Source organism: Pongo abelii, chromosome 10, assembly GCF_028885655.2.
Source record: "Pongo abelii isolate AG06213 chromosome 10, NHGRI_mPonAbe1-v2.0_pri, whole genome shotgun sequence".
In the NCBI taxonomy this organism is placed as follows: Eukaryota; Metazoa; Chordata; class Mammalia; order Primates; family Hominidae; genus Pongo; species Pongo abelii.
Window position 1 is genome coordinate 20,830,078 of NC_071995.2, and position 15,621 is coordinate 20,845,698.

Sequence of the window (15,621 nt, forward strand, 5' to 3'; positions counted from 1 at the left end):
TAATTTTTTATATTTTTAGTAGAGATGGGGTTTTTCCATGTTTCCAGACTGGTCTCAAACTCCTGGGTTCAAGTGTTCTGCCTGCCCTGGCCTCCCAAAGTGCTGGGATTACAAGTGTGAGCTACCGCACCCAGCCATATTTTTATTCATTCATATAATGAATGGCATCTGATTTATGTTTCATGCCAGACCAATGTTCCAGGGTCTTGCACTGATTCCCACATACATTATGTCAATGTCTGGCATAATAACACTGTCTTATAGTAACAATAATAGAATCTATTTATGAGGATATTTTAGAAAATCAGTGAGCTATAAAATCTACTTGATTGAAGCAGATTGTAAACCACAGCTATTGTTTTGTTGGGTTAATCAAAGCATCAAAAATTATAGATTAAGGACTTCTCTATTTTCTGTCAAAAGGGAACTAAGAATATGTTCTCATGGGTATGAAGTGAACAATAATTCTCTCTCTTTCTCTCCCATATTCACTTTTCTATTTGTCTCTAAGTTGAAAATTATCCAGTAGACACTAATGGTCTACATGGCTGTTTAGATAATTTTTTTTTTTTTTTTTGAGATGGAGTCTCACTTTGTCACCCAGGCTGGAGTGCAGTGGCGCAATGTCGGCCCACTGCAACCTCCACCTCCTGGGTTCAAGCGATTCTCCTGCCTCAGCTTCCCAGGTAGCTGGGATTACAGGTGCCTGCCACCACGCCCAGCTAATTTTTGTATTTTTAGTAGAGGCAGGATTTCACCATGTTGGCCAGGCTGGTATTGAACTCCTGGCCTCAGGTGATCCGCCCGTCTCAGCCTCCCAAAGTGCTTGGATTGCAGGTGTGAACTACCGTGCCCAGCCTTAGAGAAAAATTTATGCCAATTGACTACAAAATGATCAGAGGTAACACCATCAACCAGAGACGAGTAACATGTGAAGGGCATGAATTCTATCTGGATGGATTTATTGGCTCAACCAATAAATTACAATTACATATTTGGCATTTACCGTGCATTCAGTGTGGGAGCACTTATAATTTACTGACCCTATACTTGCAACTTATTTGGACAGATGAATGTGGTAAGATGCCTTAGTCTGTTTTGTGTTGCTTATAACAGAATACCTGAAATATGGGGTAATTTATAAAGAAAAGGAATTTATTTCTTATAGTTATAAAGACTGAGAAGTCCAGGGTCTAAGGGCTGCATTTGGTGAGTGCTGTCTTGTTGGTAAGGACTCTGCAGAGTCTTGAGGGGATGCAGGGCATCACATGGTGAGGGAGCTGAGTGTGCTAGCTCAGGTGCCTCCTCCTCTTCTTACGGAGCCACCAGTCCCACTCCTGTGAAAACCCATCCATTGACCCGTTTATCCATTAATCTATGAATGGATTAACCCATCCTTCATGACCCAGTCACCTCCTAAAGGCCCACCTCTCCATACTGCCACGTTGGGGATTAAGCTTCAACATAAATTTCAGAGGCGACAACCACTGAAACCATAGTGTAGGATAATGTGCAAACAACCAATGTATTTCCCATTCTTCATTCACTCTCATTTGTATACTTTAGACTTGTGACTCGACCGCATTTTGGCCAGCCAGAGGTTTTTCAAAGGGAATCTGTCATGAATAGCTTTAAGACAGGAAAAAATTAGGAAAAGAAGTGATTGGGCAGAAGCAGCCACCCACTCCACCACTGTATAAGCTAATCTTGTTAAGCTGTAGAGGGAAGGAGGGAGTTAGACAACCATAATCTTAGAAAACATAGAAAAAGGGAATATTACAGCATTTCTTATTAAATGTAGGAATGTAAGTCTGAGAGTAGAGAGACTAAATGGCTGTTTTCACTGGAATGCCAGAAAGTGTAGTCTTACAGATGTGTCCTTGCCATAGACGTGACAATAGGCAATGAAAAGAGCTGTTTAGAAACTATAAGTGGCAGAGAGAGCTAAAAATAGCCCTAAATATCTTTTCATCCCAAGAGAGCAGCTAAATTTTCTCAGTACTTTAGTAAAAGGTGTAGAAGTTTGCTCAGCAAGAAATCCTACTTCCCAGAGAGGCGTTACACAGATGACATGGGTTATAGAATTATATTCTGTCAGTCATCTATTGCTGCGTTACATTCCTGCCCTCCAAAACCTAATGGCTTCAAACGACAACCGTGTATGTGCCCATGATTCTGAAATTTTGCCTTGGGTAAGCCAGGCTGTTTTCCGCAGGCCTCACCTGGGCTTACTCATGTAGTAGCAGTCATCGGTGGCTTGACTGGGGCCGGGTAGGGAGGCTGCATCGAAGGTAGCATCCCTCTCATGTCTGGGGTGTTGGTGTTGGCTATTGCCTTTATAATCAATGATCTGTGAAATCTCTTATCCTTCAAAAGCTGGATCCAGGCTTCCTTAAACAACAAGGGTAATTTCCAAGCATGTAAAGAAAAAGTTGCAAGTCCTATTGAGAATGAGGCTCTAGAACTCATACAACACTTTTTAATCACATTCTGTTAGTCAAAACAAGTCAGAAGGTAAGCCTATTTTCAAGGAATAGGGAAGTAGATTCCACTACTTAATGACAGGAGTTGCAATGTTTTTGTGGCCATATTTAATGTATCACAGTCCTCTCTCTGGCTACCATTATTTACATTCTTCCCAAGCAACACATGCTGATCCCTCCTACAAAAGTCTCATCTCTTGAAGTGTTTAGACTTGTACAATGCATTACCATGGCTATGTGCCACATGTGGCTACTGAGCACTTGAAATATGGCAGGTATGAATTGAGTTGTGCTGTTATTGGAAATGCACACAGGATTTCAAAGACTTAGTAGGAAGATTGTAGAATATCTTTTAGATGCCTTTTTATATTGATTATGTGTTTACATCATAATTTGGACATATTGGGTTAAATAAAATATATTTTAAAAATTATTTTCACCTGTTTTTAAGTTTGCTTACTTTTTTATGTACCTACAGAAAAAAAATCACATAAGTGGCTTGTATTATATTTCTATTGCATAGCAGAGATTTAGACCAATGGTTGGTGAACTTTTTCTGTAATGGACCAAATAAGTATTTTTGGCTTTGTGGGCCACACAATTTCTGTTGCACCTATTCAACTCTCATTGTCATACAAAGCAGCCATAGATAATATATAAACAAATGAGCATGGCTGTGTTCCAATAAAACTTTATTTACAAAAATGGGTGGCAGACTGGATTTGGCCTGTAAGGCAGTATTTTGTTTCACTTGTCTGAGATCATTAACATTTAATGTAATTATTAATATGGTTGGATTTCAGTGTACCATTTTGGGGAACGGGAACGTGCTTGTTTTTTCTGTTTTTTGTTTCTTTTCTCCTTTTTCTGCTTTCTAGTGGATTGACAGTTTTTGTTTTAATATTTCATTTTAATTTATCTGTTGTCTTTTTGGTTACATCTCTGTATTTTTAAAGTGGAATTATGAGGATTATCATATACATACTTAAACTTTTATAAATATCTAGGGCTAAATACACGTCTTAGATCTTTTTATGTTAATCCATAGATCCTTTAGGCTATAGATATTTAAAAAAACATTTTTTCTCTCAGTTCTTCATATGGATACTTTTTATGGACATATCTCCAAATTCACAGAATCTTTTCTTTGTCACTTCATTCTACTTTCTTTTTTTTTTTTTTTTTTTTTTTTTGAGAGGGAGTCTCACTGTCGCCCAGGCTGGAGTGCAGTGGCGCGATCTCGGCTCACTGCAAGCTCCGCCTCCCGGGTTCACGCCATTCTCCTGCCTCAGCCTCCCGAGTAGCTGGGACTACAGGCGCCTGCCACCTCGCCCGGCTAATTTTTTGTATTTTTAGTAGAGATGGGGTTTCACCGTGTTAGCCAGGATGGTCTCAATCTTCTGACCTCGTGATCCACCCGCCTCGGCCTCCCAAAGTGCTGGGATTACAGGCGTGAGCCACTGCGCCCGGCCTCATTCTACTTTCAAGACCATTAATTCACATTTTTATTTCAGGCATTGTATTTTTTTAGTCCTTAAGTTTTCACTTCTCTTTTTTATAGTGTATATATCTCTATTGTGATTTTCTATTTTTCATTTATTTTTTGTTTTCCTTTTTGTATGGATGTAGTTATTACAGCTGCCTTTCCGTTAAGAATGAGTCTTTGGGGCTGGGTGCGGTGGCTCATGCCTATAATCTCAGCACTTTGGGAGGCCAAGGTAGGCTAATCACGAGGTCAGGACTTTGAGACTAGTCTGGGCAACATAGTGAAACCCCGTCTCTACTAAAACTACAAAAAAATTAGCCAGGTGTGGTGGTGTGCACCTGTAATCCCAGCTACTCGGGAGGCTGAGGCAGGAGAATCACATGAACCCGGGAGGCGGAGGTTGCAGTGAGCTGAGATCGCGCCATTGCACTCTAGCCCAAGTGACAGTGCAAGACTCTGTCTCAGAAAAAGAAAAAAAGAATAGGTCTTTGTCAGGTAATTTGGATTTTATGCAGCACATTGTAAATGTTATGAGTATAGACTCTGGCTTCTGTGAGATTCCATTGGAGGATGTTGTTTTTGCTTTAGCAGGTAATCAACCTGATTAGTTGCACATTATGAGCTTTGACTCATTTTCTGTGCATGGTACCTTACATCTCTGTTCAGTTTTCTAAGCCTTTGCTACCCTGATTTCTGTCTGTCCTGTGCATGTGTGGTTCAGAACCTAGGACAAGACTCTTGTGAGTTCATAAACAGAATTAGGAGAAACTTTTTATGGCTCTGTCTCTTTTACTCTCCTGCCTGCTAGAGCTTTTTTTCATGACTAATCTGGAAAAAGAGAAGGTGGGGTTTTGAGTTTTAGATGTCTGCATTGTACTACTCTCCAACGGGGGTCCACTCTTGGAGCAAAAATGGAAGAAAAAAAGTGAAACTTACTCCTTTGTGTCGATTACTTCTTCAAGTTTTGTTTTGTTTTGTTTGTTTTGTTTTGAGACAGAGTCTCGCTCTGTCACCCAGGCTGGAACGCAGTGGTGCGATCTCGGCTCATTGCAACCTCTGCCTCCCAGTTTCAAGCAATTCTCCTGCCTCAGCCTCCTGAGTAGCTGGGATTACAGGCACATGCCACCAAGCCCGGCTAATTTTTGTATTTTTATTAGAGGCGGGGTTTCACCATGCTGGTCAGACTGGTCTCAAACTCCTGTCCTTGTGATCTGCCCAACTTGGCCACTTCTTCAAGTTTTAACTCCCTTCCCCTTTATGTTTCAGAGAGCCTCAGACAGTTCCCCCTGCCCATGCAGAGTTTTCAGTTATAATCAGCAGAAAACGGGCTGTAGGAAACTTACACTGCCTCTTGAAGACAACATCAACTTTGATTATTGTTTGATTTTTTCATTCTTCATCAACCTTCATGTATTTTCATTTATATATGTCTTTAGCTAAAAAGAATTGTTCATATCTACTCTGAAAAATTTGTCATTTCACTGTAGCGTTGTTTACATTTAATGTAATTATTTATTTATACATTTAGATTTAAATCTACCATCTTATTTTCTAGTTTCTACTCATCTCCACTGTTCCTACTATTTCATGTCCCTTCTAGCTCAGAAGTTACTTATTCATTTTCTACTTATTTGGCATTACACTTGAAATTATAAGTGCTATATTGAACTATCAATTCACTTTTTTATTTTTTTAGACGGAGTCTTGCTCTGTCACCCAGGCTGGAGTGCAGTGGCGCGATCTCGGCTCACTGCAAGCTCCGCCTCCCGGGTTCACGCCATTCTCCTGCCTCAGCCTCCCGAGTAGATGGGACTACAGGCGCCCGCCAGTACGCTCGGCTAATTTTTTGTATTTTTAGTGGAGATGGGGTTTCACCGTGTTAGCCAGGATGGTCTCAATCTCCTGACCTCATGATCTGCCTGCCTTGGCCTCCCAAAGTGCTAGGATTACAGGTGTGAGCCACCACACCTGGCCAGCCCTTTGATATTCTTGAGAAAAATTTTGCCTATAGTTCTATGATTATCATTCCTCCTCAGGTTTACATGTAGCATAATTTTACTATCCTTTTACATCATCTTCAGGTTAAGAATTCCATTTATAACTTGAAAATTTATGATAAAATTTAGTGTTAGGGAAATATCACAGTGACATTGGTATCCAAGTTCACAGAATTATTTTAATTAGAGAGCTTCACAAACATCTTTATTATGCACATCTGTTTGTAAGATTTCTTTCTAAGAATTGTTTAAAATATTGAACAATCTAGAATTTATGCAAAAAACTGAGACACTGGGATGTAAAATTTCACATATCACAGGTTCTTTAGGAAGGCAATGAGTAGATATTTCTAATAATAGGCAATGAGTAGCTATTTCTAATAAACTATCATATATTAAACTAAGTTTCTAAATTCAGAATTTTAGGCATTCTTATTAGCTTTTCATGACATTTTAGATCAATGCATTGGCACAATTTTAGATATTTGAATGAATTCTCTTTCCCTTTTTGTGTTAAATCTATTTCTTTCATTCTAAAGGAGCTTAACTATAAGATTTTATCCCATTTTTTAAAAAACTTTAATTTAAATTCTATCATAGTAGCAACATATCAAGTAAATTGAATTTTGAGAAGAGTTTTCACTATCTACTTCTAATGGGCAAAATACTGCAATGCTACCTGGACAAAGCAAAAAACCAGAAAGCTACTTACCATAATAACAAGCGAGGATTAAGATAGGAGCTTGGACTTGCCACTGCTTTTGAATAACACATACGGTGCGTTCCAAAGGCACTGTCTCTTTTAGCAATTCTTTAGCACAGGATTGTCTTGCATAGAAGTATATTGTAAATGATACATGATTCCCAATATAGCATCAAGCTACAGTCCTGGAAAAGCTTCTATTTATATCTTTTAGAAACAGCTTTTATCAGGAAATGGTTTCCCTTCCTCGTTTGCCTTCTTATAATCTTCATGAAAATATATTTTCTTCTGTGACACAGAGAAGGCCTAGAGCTTGCTTGTTAAATAAAACGTATGATAGAATGATTAGATACATATACTGTAATTAGGAAATTTAAAAAAAAGGTAGAATGACTGCCAGCTGCTACAGAACCCCAAACTGAGAGATCTGAACTGAGATACCACATTCATTTAAAACAAATCTTACTCTGTAGTGGACTCATGAGAACATTCAGTCCCATGTTTCTCTTGCTTGGTCTTGGTGAACTCCTTTAACTTTTTTCTTACTGTTCATTCCCTTAAACAAAGCTCAAGTCAACTACTGAGTTCTGAGGATAACTTTGTACCAAAAAAGTCATGTCTTAATTCAATCAGGCAAGAAGAAAAAAAAAATCACTTTTATGACATTTGGTTGGCCCTGTTGGATTTTAAATAGACTAAAAACCATAAGTCAAATTCTGCTGGTTCCTGATAATTATAATTTTACAAGAAATGTAAGCACAATATATTTAAAATAAAAACTTGCACCAGTGTTTGTTTCTGACCCATTTTCCCTTTACTGATCTGGATTTCTCTTTCTTTTAGAATGAATGGTTTTGGATCACACATCTTCGTGATTTGGGAATGATATGTGTGTTTATTTTATGAAAAATGTTAGTAATGAAGCATTTAAAATATATCAAAAGGTAAGAGTTGAAAACAGAATGGAAATATCCTTTTAGAATTTAACATTGAATCAGCATAATTAAAAACTAAGCAAGGGGAAAGATACAAGGGAATAAAGAGTTAAACTCTGACTCCAGTTTGGATCAATCGTGCACATACTGGAGACTTCCAGAGAAGAATGTTTGTCTTATGTATAAAAAACAGTTGGGAAGAGGGGGTGAGCAGGAGCAGCCACTAGGGAAGGAGGGCTATGTGATATATGCACCAGTGAAATTTTAGCATGTAGAAAGTGCATAACCATTCTTAATCACGTAAAATAAACACTTGATACTCAGGCCAAGACAAACCCTTTTAGCTTTAGAGAGAGTAGATCAGCATGGCACTTTTGTTTTTTCTTCGTCTTTCTGCTTTAGTGGTCTTATTGGAATTATAAGCCAGAATATTCAACATATATTAAGAGCTTTCCATGTCCCAGCCAAGCTTTAATGTATCAGTTCTTTAACTCTTTGTAACAAACCTATGAGGCCAAAACTATTTTGGAGGTGATGAAACTGAAGCATATGAGAGGTGAGGGTCTCTTCCCAAGATGACATGGCTACAAGTGGTATCCTAGCTCTAGAGTCTGTTTCTTCACCACTTACGTCAGACTCCAGGCAGTGTACCCTACTTAGCCTCAGTGACTACAGGATCATGTGGGTCATTCTTGCCACATCTTTCAGAATTGCCTAGAATCCTTAGGACTTAAGATTTAGAGAACCCTTTAGCCTTAGTGAACAAAACCTTACTTGCCTTTGTGTTTTGTGACTTAAAAACAATTGAATACTTCATTCGTATTCTATTATAAGGAATTTTATGGTCTTCTATAACATGTCTTACACAAGAGGAATAGTATTCCTCTCATGGGAATCCTATTTCCATACCTTCCTTTACCCTAAGAAAAGGACAAGAAGGTAGACCAGCCTACAGTTAAACTTAATAGATAAATATCTTCTTCCCTCGGGTGTAGAGTGCATTTCTGATATCACTATTCTCTCAGTAAAGAGATACTCATAGGAGACACTAGTGGTGATCTTAATTATGCTCAGAAATCTACAATACCACACAAATACGCACACATGGAGGGAAGCACTAAGGTAGTAAGAAAAGAAAAACTCAGATAATCTTTAGAAGATAATTGAAAGCAAAGGAGAGTCAATGCACTTGAAGTCTCAGTATTGACTTTCTTAAAAAGCTGTTGGACAAAAATGGGGAATGACTGTCCTGAGAGAGAGTGGTATGAATTGTATCAAGTAGATTTGGTGGCAGAAGCTCAACTGTTGTGTAGATGAGTCAAAAAAGAGGTAAAAATAGAGTTGCTAGTGCGCTTCAGAAAAAACTGATTATGAGGGAAAACTGTTAGCTTTTGGTATAATATTTGTTGCCAAGATTATAGTTAGATACTTTCAACAGCCCAACTCTATCAACAAGTCAAATATTGCATCAGGAAAACGGGCCAAGTTATGATAAAGGCACTGTGGGCTTACCTTCTACACAGATAATGAAATGAGAATACAACAGGGAGATGTTAGAACCAACCATATATTTTTTTTTTCAGAATATATGTTACCATTAGAAGAAAGGGACTATAGCGAGTCCTATGAAGGGGTCAGGGAAAAATCCTGTATCACAAGTATCTGTGCCTTTACTCACATTGCTCTCTCTACCTGGAGTGTCCTCCCTCCTTTGTCTACCTGCAAAACAACACTAATTTTTCAAGTCTATCTTCTTGTGACACTTCCTTTATGAAGCCTTCCTATTTTCCCCTTGGACATTCTCTTCCTTGTACCTCATGATTGCCTATAAATACTTATGTTGAAATGTTACTGCTTGCTGATTCTTTACTAAAGATCAGGCAGAATGCAAAATACTTTTCACAGACATACAATCCTACAAAACCCAACAATTTACTCCAGATTACAGATGGAGAACCTGAGAATCTCACAGACATGATGTAACTTCTCCAAAGTCTGGCAGTTAGAAATTTAAGGCCTGGGACCGAATCTACATATATCTCACTCCAACATTTATGTGGTTCTAAAACCACCTAAATCGTTCTATATACAGGTTTTTAAAAAAATAAACATAGAAATTGACCATATTTAAACATGGAAATAATTCTGGTCTTAATGCTTGAAATTTACATTTGTTTTATCTGAGTTCCTTCCTCAGGAAAGGACTACTAGATGTCTCAAAATGTATCAAAGAACTGAAACTCACCAGGTCCTCACATCCAGACCATGAGAGGCCAAGCCCCTCATTCATCATGGTTGCTTCCTGCCTAGTTCCTGTTTTACCACAAAGAGTTACATTTCTTCCCTACTACATAAACCCCCAATTTTGTTTGGTCAGGGAATGGAGACTGATCTTCCATCTCCTCAGCTGCAGCACCCAATTAAAGCCTTCTTCCCTAGCAACACTCATTGCCTCAGTGATTAGCTTTCTGTGTAGTGAGCAGCAGGACCTAGGCCAAACCCCTGGTGTTTCAATAACAGCTTTCTAATGCCAAATTGCTCTGTTTCTTTTCTATATCTTATACTGTGAGAAACTGAGAACCAAAATGCCACCTATACATTCCTATAATGTCTAGAAATTTTAAAATGGGTGTTCAAAAACTATTTTTTGTATGAATGAGTGTTTGGAGCAGTACTGCTATTCCAGATAGGTACTGTAGGAGCTGGAATTCCATATAACTGAAATGGGGCAATGTATGGTCAGATCAACTGTTTTAAGAATATATTGAGGAAACATGACAAAATCAGTTTCAATTATAGAATCTCAAGAAAGAAGAAAAGAGTATAATGGCATACATTGTAGCACATCTTTTTAAGGACAGGGCTATCTGAAATATAAAAAGTTTACCATAAACAGTCTAAAGAATCTGAAAATATTGGATGAAATCTCTAAGAAAAAACACCAACTGATATTGTTTAGATCTGTCTTCACCCAAATTCCATGTTGAAATGTAATCCCCAATACTGAAGGTGGGGCCTGGTAGGAGGTGGTTAGATCTTGGGGGTGGTTTCCAATGGTTTAGCACCATCCGTCTCATGGTAGAGCTTTCATGCGATCTGGTTGTTCAAAAGTGTGTGGCACCTCCCCACCTCTCTCTTCCTTCTGCTCTGACCATGTAAGACATTCTTGCTTCCCCTTCACCTTCTGTCATGATTGAAAGTTTCCTAAGGCTTCCCTAAGTGTTATGCTTCCTGTACAGCCTACAGAACCATGAGCCAATTAAGCCTCTTTTCGTTATAAATTACCTAGTCTCAGGTATTTCTTTATAGCAGTGTGAGAACAGACTAATACATCAACTATAGTAACAGAGTGGCAAAAATGCATTATGCTGAAAAACGTTCAAATTAAGTCACATCTTTATTTAAATTATCATATAAACACTACTTTTAAATATCAGTTTACTATGTCAACATTTAAATGCCTACTCTATGACAGTTGCAACTAAGATTAAGTCTCCTACATGACAGTCTGTATTAGTCAGGGTTCTCTAGAGGGACAGAACTAATAGGATAGGTATTTATAAAGGGAAATTTATTAAGGAGTATTGACTCTCATGATCACAAGATGAGGTCCCACAAAAGGTTGTCTGCAAGCTGAGAAGCAAGGAAGCCAGTCCGAGTCCTAACATCTCAAAAGTAGGGAAGCCAACAGTGCAGCCTTCAGTTTATGGTCAAAGGTCGGAGAGTCCCAAAGCTGAAGAACTTGGATTCTGATGTTCAAGGGCAGGAAGCAGCCAGCACAGGAGAAAGATGTAGCCCAGAAGACTAAGCCAGTCCAGTCTTTCCACATTCCTCTGCCTGCTTTCATCGTAGCTGGGCTAGATGGTGCCCACCCAGATTAAGGGTGAATCTGCGACTCCCAGTTTTCAAATGTTAATCTCCTTTGGTGACTTGCTCACAGACACACCCATGAACAGTGCTTTGCTGTTGTAATCTGATCAAGTTGATACTCAATATTAACCATCACAAATGCAAATATAATTCTGCTTTCTAAATGACAATACCTACAATATAAATGATTACATATATGATTGTATCTACTAGATGAGTTATATATATGACCATTACAAAGTTAAGTGATAGATTTCTTGCTGCTAAACAAATTAAAGTTTTGTAATAGATGTCAAACATACAAAGTAACAGAGGATGTAGGCTAGAGTTGTGTCTTGCGCTATTCTGAATCTGTATAGAATAGAAGAATGAGATTATCCTGATTTAAACCAATTATTTGGGGTGACATTAATGTTGGTCAGTCATTCACATTGTCACAATATCTCCATAGGAGAAACTAACAGAGAGCATCACCAAGGAGGCACCATTTGACCTGAAGAAATTGGGGAAGGCAAAATACATTAGGATAATTTAAGTAGCTGAACAAATTTGTAGAAACAAGAAAACCCTTGACATGTTCATGGAAGACTGAGTGGTTAACTATAACTGGAGAATAAGGTACAGATGTGGAATTCTAGGAAGGGCTAGAAGGGCTTGGATCACAGAGAACAATATATCACATGTTAAGTGAAATTGAAATTTATCTTGTAAGGTGTCACTCAAGAATTGTGTGTGTGTGTGTGTATGTACATGAAGTTAGTTTTTCCTTTTAGAAAGTTTGTCTATGTTAAGGAGGATTTATGATGGGAGGATTGGTAAGGGTTAGTTGATTTGAGCCTATGTTGCCTCATTTCAGTTATGTGGAATTCTAGCTCCTGAAGTACCTACCTGGAATAGTGGAATTGCTCTACACACTCATCCATTAAAAAATAGTTTTTGAACACCTGTTCACCTGTTGTTTAATTTCCAGACATTATAGGAATGTATAGAAGATTGATGATGGAGGGGAAGAGGAGAACTTCAATTGGGGAAAAGCATAAAGACTTTATCTAACATGGTGGAAGAAGAAATGGAAATAAAGGGTCAGGCACCAGGAATGTCAAAAAAGTAAACTCAGCTCTTCTGAGGGCCTAATTATAAATGTCCTCTGAGGGAGAGAGAGCAGTCTCAGATGGTGTCTTAGTCAGTTCAGGCTGCTTTAACAGTGTACCATGGACTAGGTAGCTTATAAACAACAAAATTCATTTGCTACAGTTCTGGAGATTGAAGTCTAAGATCAGAGTGCCAGCGTGGTTGGCTTCTGGTGAGGGTTGCAGACTGCCCTATTCTCATTGTATCCTCACGTGGTGGAAAGAGTGAGAGAGCTTTCTGGGGTCCCTTATATATGGACACTTATCCCACCCATAAAGGTCCACCCTCATGACCTCATTACCTTCCGAATAGCACTGTATGAAGGATTAAATTCCAACATATGAGTTTTGAGAGTCACAAACATCCATTCCATTAGAGATGACTTTTGGTTTTCTGACTTGAGGGACTTAGTAGATTAGGTTGCTCCTCACTTATATAGAAATATAAGAAAAGCAGTAGGATATGGGGAAGGCGGGGACAGTGTGTTGATGGAATTCTGTCTCATGTGGAATGTGCAAGCTTTTCAGTTATACAGATCTTAATCCATTTCTAGGTTGTTGTTGGCTGTGTGACCTTGGGAAAGTTGTTGAAGACATTGAGTCAAATTGAGAGAGACATCAATTCAGCATTTTAAGGAATAGATACAGTTATCAAGTTACCTAATGAAACATTGAATAATTAGAGAAGAATTTAGGTTAATAAGATTCTTTTATTGAGCCCTTAACACTAGTTTGTATATGTCCACAGTCTAATTTCATAAGCGTTCTCTGTAGACTAATATTTAGAGAAATTCAATTCCAGAGTGTCAATCTTAGGAAACCTTAATTAATTAGCTATTTGGAACATTATAAAATCACTACTGTCTACATTAATATTAGTAGATTGGTATAATATAAACATGTCTATATTAATCTGCATAATCTGCAGAGCCATACTAAACTGATGAATTATGGTTTAAAAATATTTTTTGTTATAATGCAAAATACAACCATAAATATGATCATTGCCCTCAAGTGAAAATAAAGCAGATGAACAAAAAACAGATATATGCTCAGAACAATGAAAAGAAATCACAAATTCCATTCCTAAAAAAGTTTTCCCTTTTCCAGGAAACTATAGTAGAAAAGATAAAAGGAAATAAGACCATCTCTTTAAAAATATTAGGAAAAGTTATTGCAAAGTCAATATTTAAAATAGCAAAAATTGACCGGGCGCAGTGGCCCACCCCTGTAATCCCAGCACTTTGGGAGGCTGAGGCAGGCGGATCACCTGAGGTCAGGAGTTCTAGACTAGCCTGACCAACATGACGAAACCCCATCTCTACTAAAAATACAAAAAATTAGCTGGGCGTGGTGGTGCACGCCTATAATCCCAGGTACTGGGGAGGCTGAGGCAGGAGAATCTCTTGAACCTGGGAGGCAGAGGTTGCAATGAGCGGAGATCATGTCACTGCACTCCAGCCTGGGTGACAGAGCGAGATTCCGTCTCAAAAATAAATAAATAAATAAATAAATAAATAGAAATAAAAATAAAATAAAATAAAATAAAATAGCAAAAATAAAGGAATTTGTCCTGAAAGCCTATCTGAACCTGTCAGGAGCAGGTATTGAAGTTCTCATTAAGTACGTGGTAGCCAGATAAAGACAGCTTTACAGGAGAGTAGATTCATTTTAATTGGAACAGGTCCCTGAGGAAAAAAGAAGTACGTCACTGAAGTTACTATCTAGACCAACAGTGGCTTTGAGTCTAGACTACTCAGTGAAGCAATCATTTTCTTATTTCATTAATTCTTCTTAAAAATAAACTTAGTCTGGATTTTCTGGAAACAAAAACTATAAAACTTGTGTATTTAACGGGAAGCGAATGTGTATGTTATGAATTCATTTGTCTGGAAGTCTGGAAAGTATTACTGAATGTGGTGAACATTTATCAATTTCAGCAACAACAAAACAGCACACAAGATCAGCAGTGAATGAGACAAAAATCTTTTAGGGAAGAGATTAGATTTCATCACCTATTTATGATCATTAACTGGCTACAAATTGAGTTAAGTCTAGCATATAGTAGATCTTCAAATATTCATTGAATGAATGTAAGATTTTTAAAAATAAGTAAAGGGCAGTGTTAATTAAGCTATATGTGTGGCATTTGATTATTATTTATTCACAGAAATCTGTTCCTTGGCTGTTATCCCATTTATTCAGTCATGACTTTTATCTGGCCATTAGTCATGGATTGATCTCATGTTTCAGAGCTTATAGCATATCTAGTATGATACATTAGAAAGACACCTTCCATTTATAATCATGTGTTTATGTCAGAAATTTATGACTGCCTTATCAAATAATAAAAAAATTATAATTTTCCTTTTGTTTCAATATGTAAATCCTTTTTCCTTGCTCCAAATAGTATAGGTTATAAATCTGGTAAGACATGTGTATACATAAGTGGGGGGTGTGCTTGTTTTCTGGGTTGAATTAGTTTATGTAACCATCTATATTTAGAGATTTGGGGGGCCTCCTTAAGAAGGAACATTCTAAGCAATCATTTTCTTGTAAATAATTTTCCAGGAGGCAAAACAAGGTTTTGGCCTGTCCTGTACATAATAGATAAATTATGTTTTGACTAGAATTTTTTTTTTATTCATCAACTGGTTCTACCTCCGGAGTTATGACTTTTAAATATTATCCATGCACTGAATGTTCTCAATATTCAAAATAAAATTTAATGAGATACAACGTATAAGTTTCTGGTTTGTAAGCTGTAGAGCAGTTATTCTCATTGTTTCTGAGAGAACAGTCTTATTGCTCATGCCTTGTGTATTCCCATTTCACTCATTCTTTTGGATTTATATTCCTTTTAGTCTGTGTTCTTTTCTCCTGTCAAAGAAGCTGGCAAAATAAAAACAAGCAGTGACTAATTTCATTTTAATATAATTCTTACACCAAAAAGCATGAGAAACATTTAAATGAGGAGGCAAAAAAAATCAACCTTGCTTTGACAACATAGGAAAGTG

General features: G+C 37.6%; 1 long non-coding RNA gene across 1 annotated transcript in view; it reads right to left on the bottom strand.

The window, feature by feature from the left end:
• Positions 1-15,305: 15,305 nt before the first annotated feature.
• Positions 15,306-15,621, bottom strand: part of LOC112135734 (uncharacterized) — a 43,157-nt gene continuing 42,841 nt past the window's right edge. The window contains exon 8 of the long non-coding RNA XR_008511856.1: positions 15,306-15,484. This is a non-coding gene — a long non-coding RNA (uncharacterized LOC112135734). The remainder of the gene's footprint in view (positions 15,485-15,621) is intronic.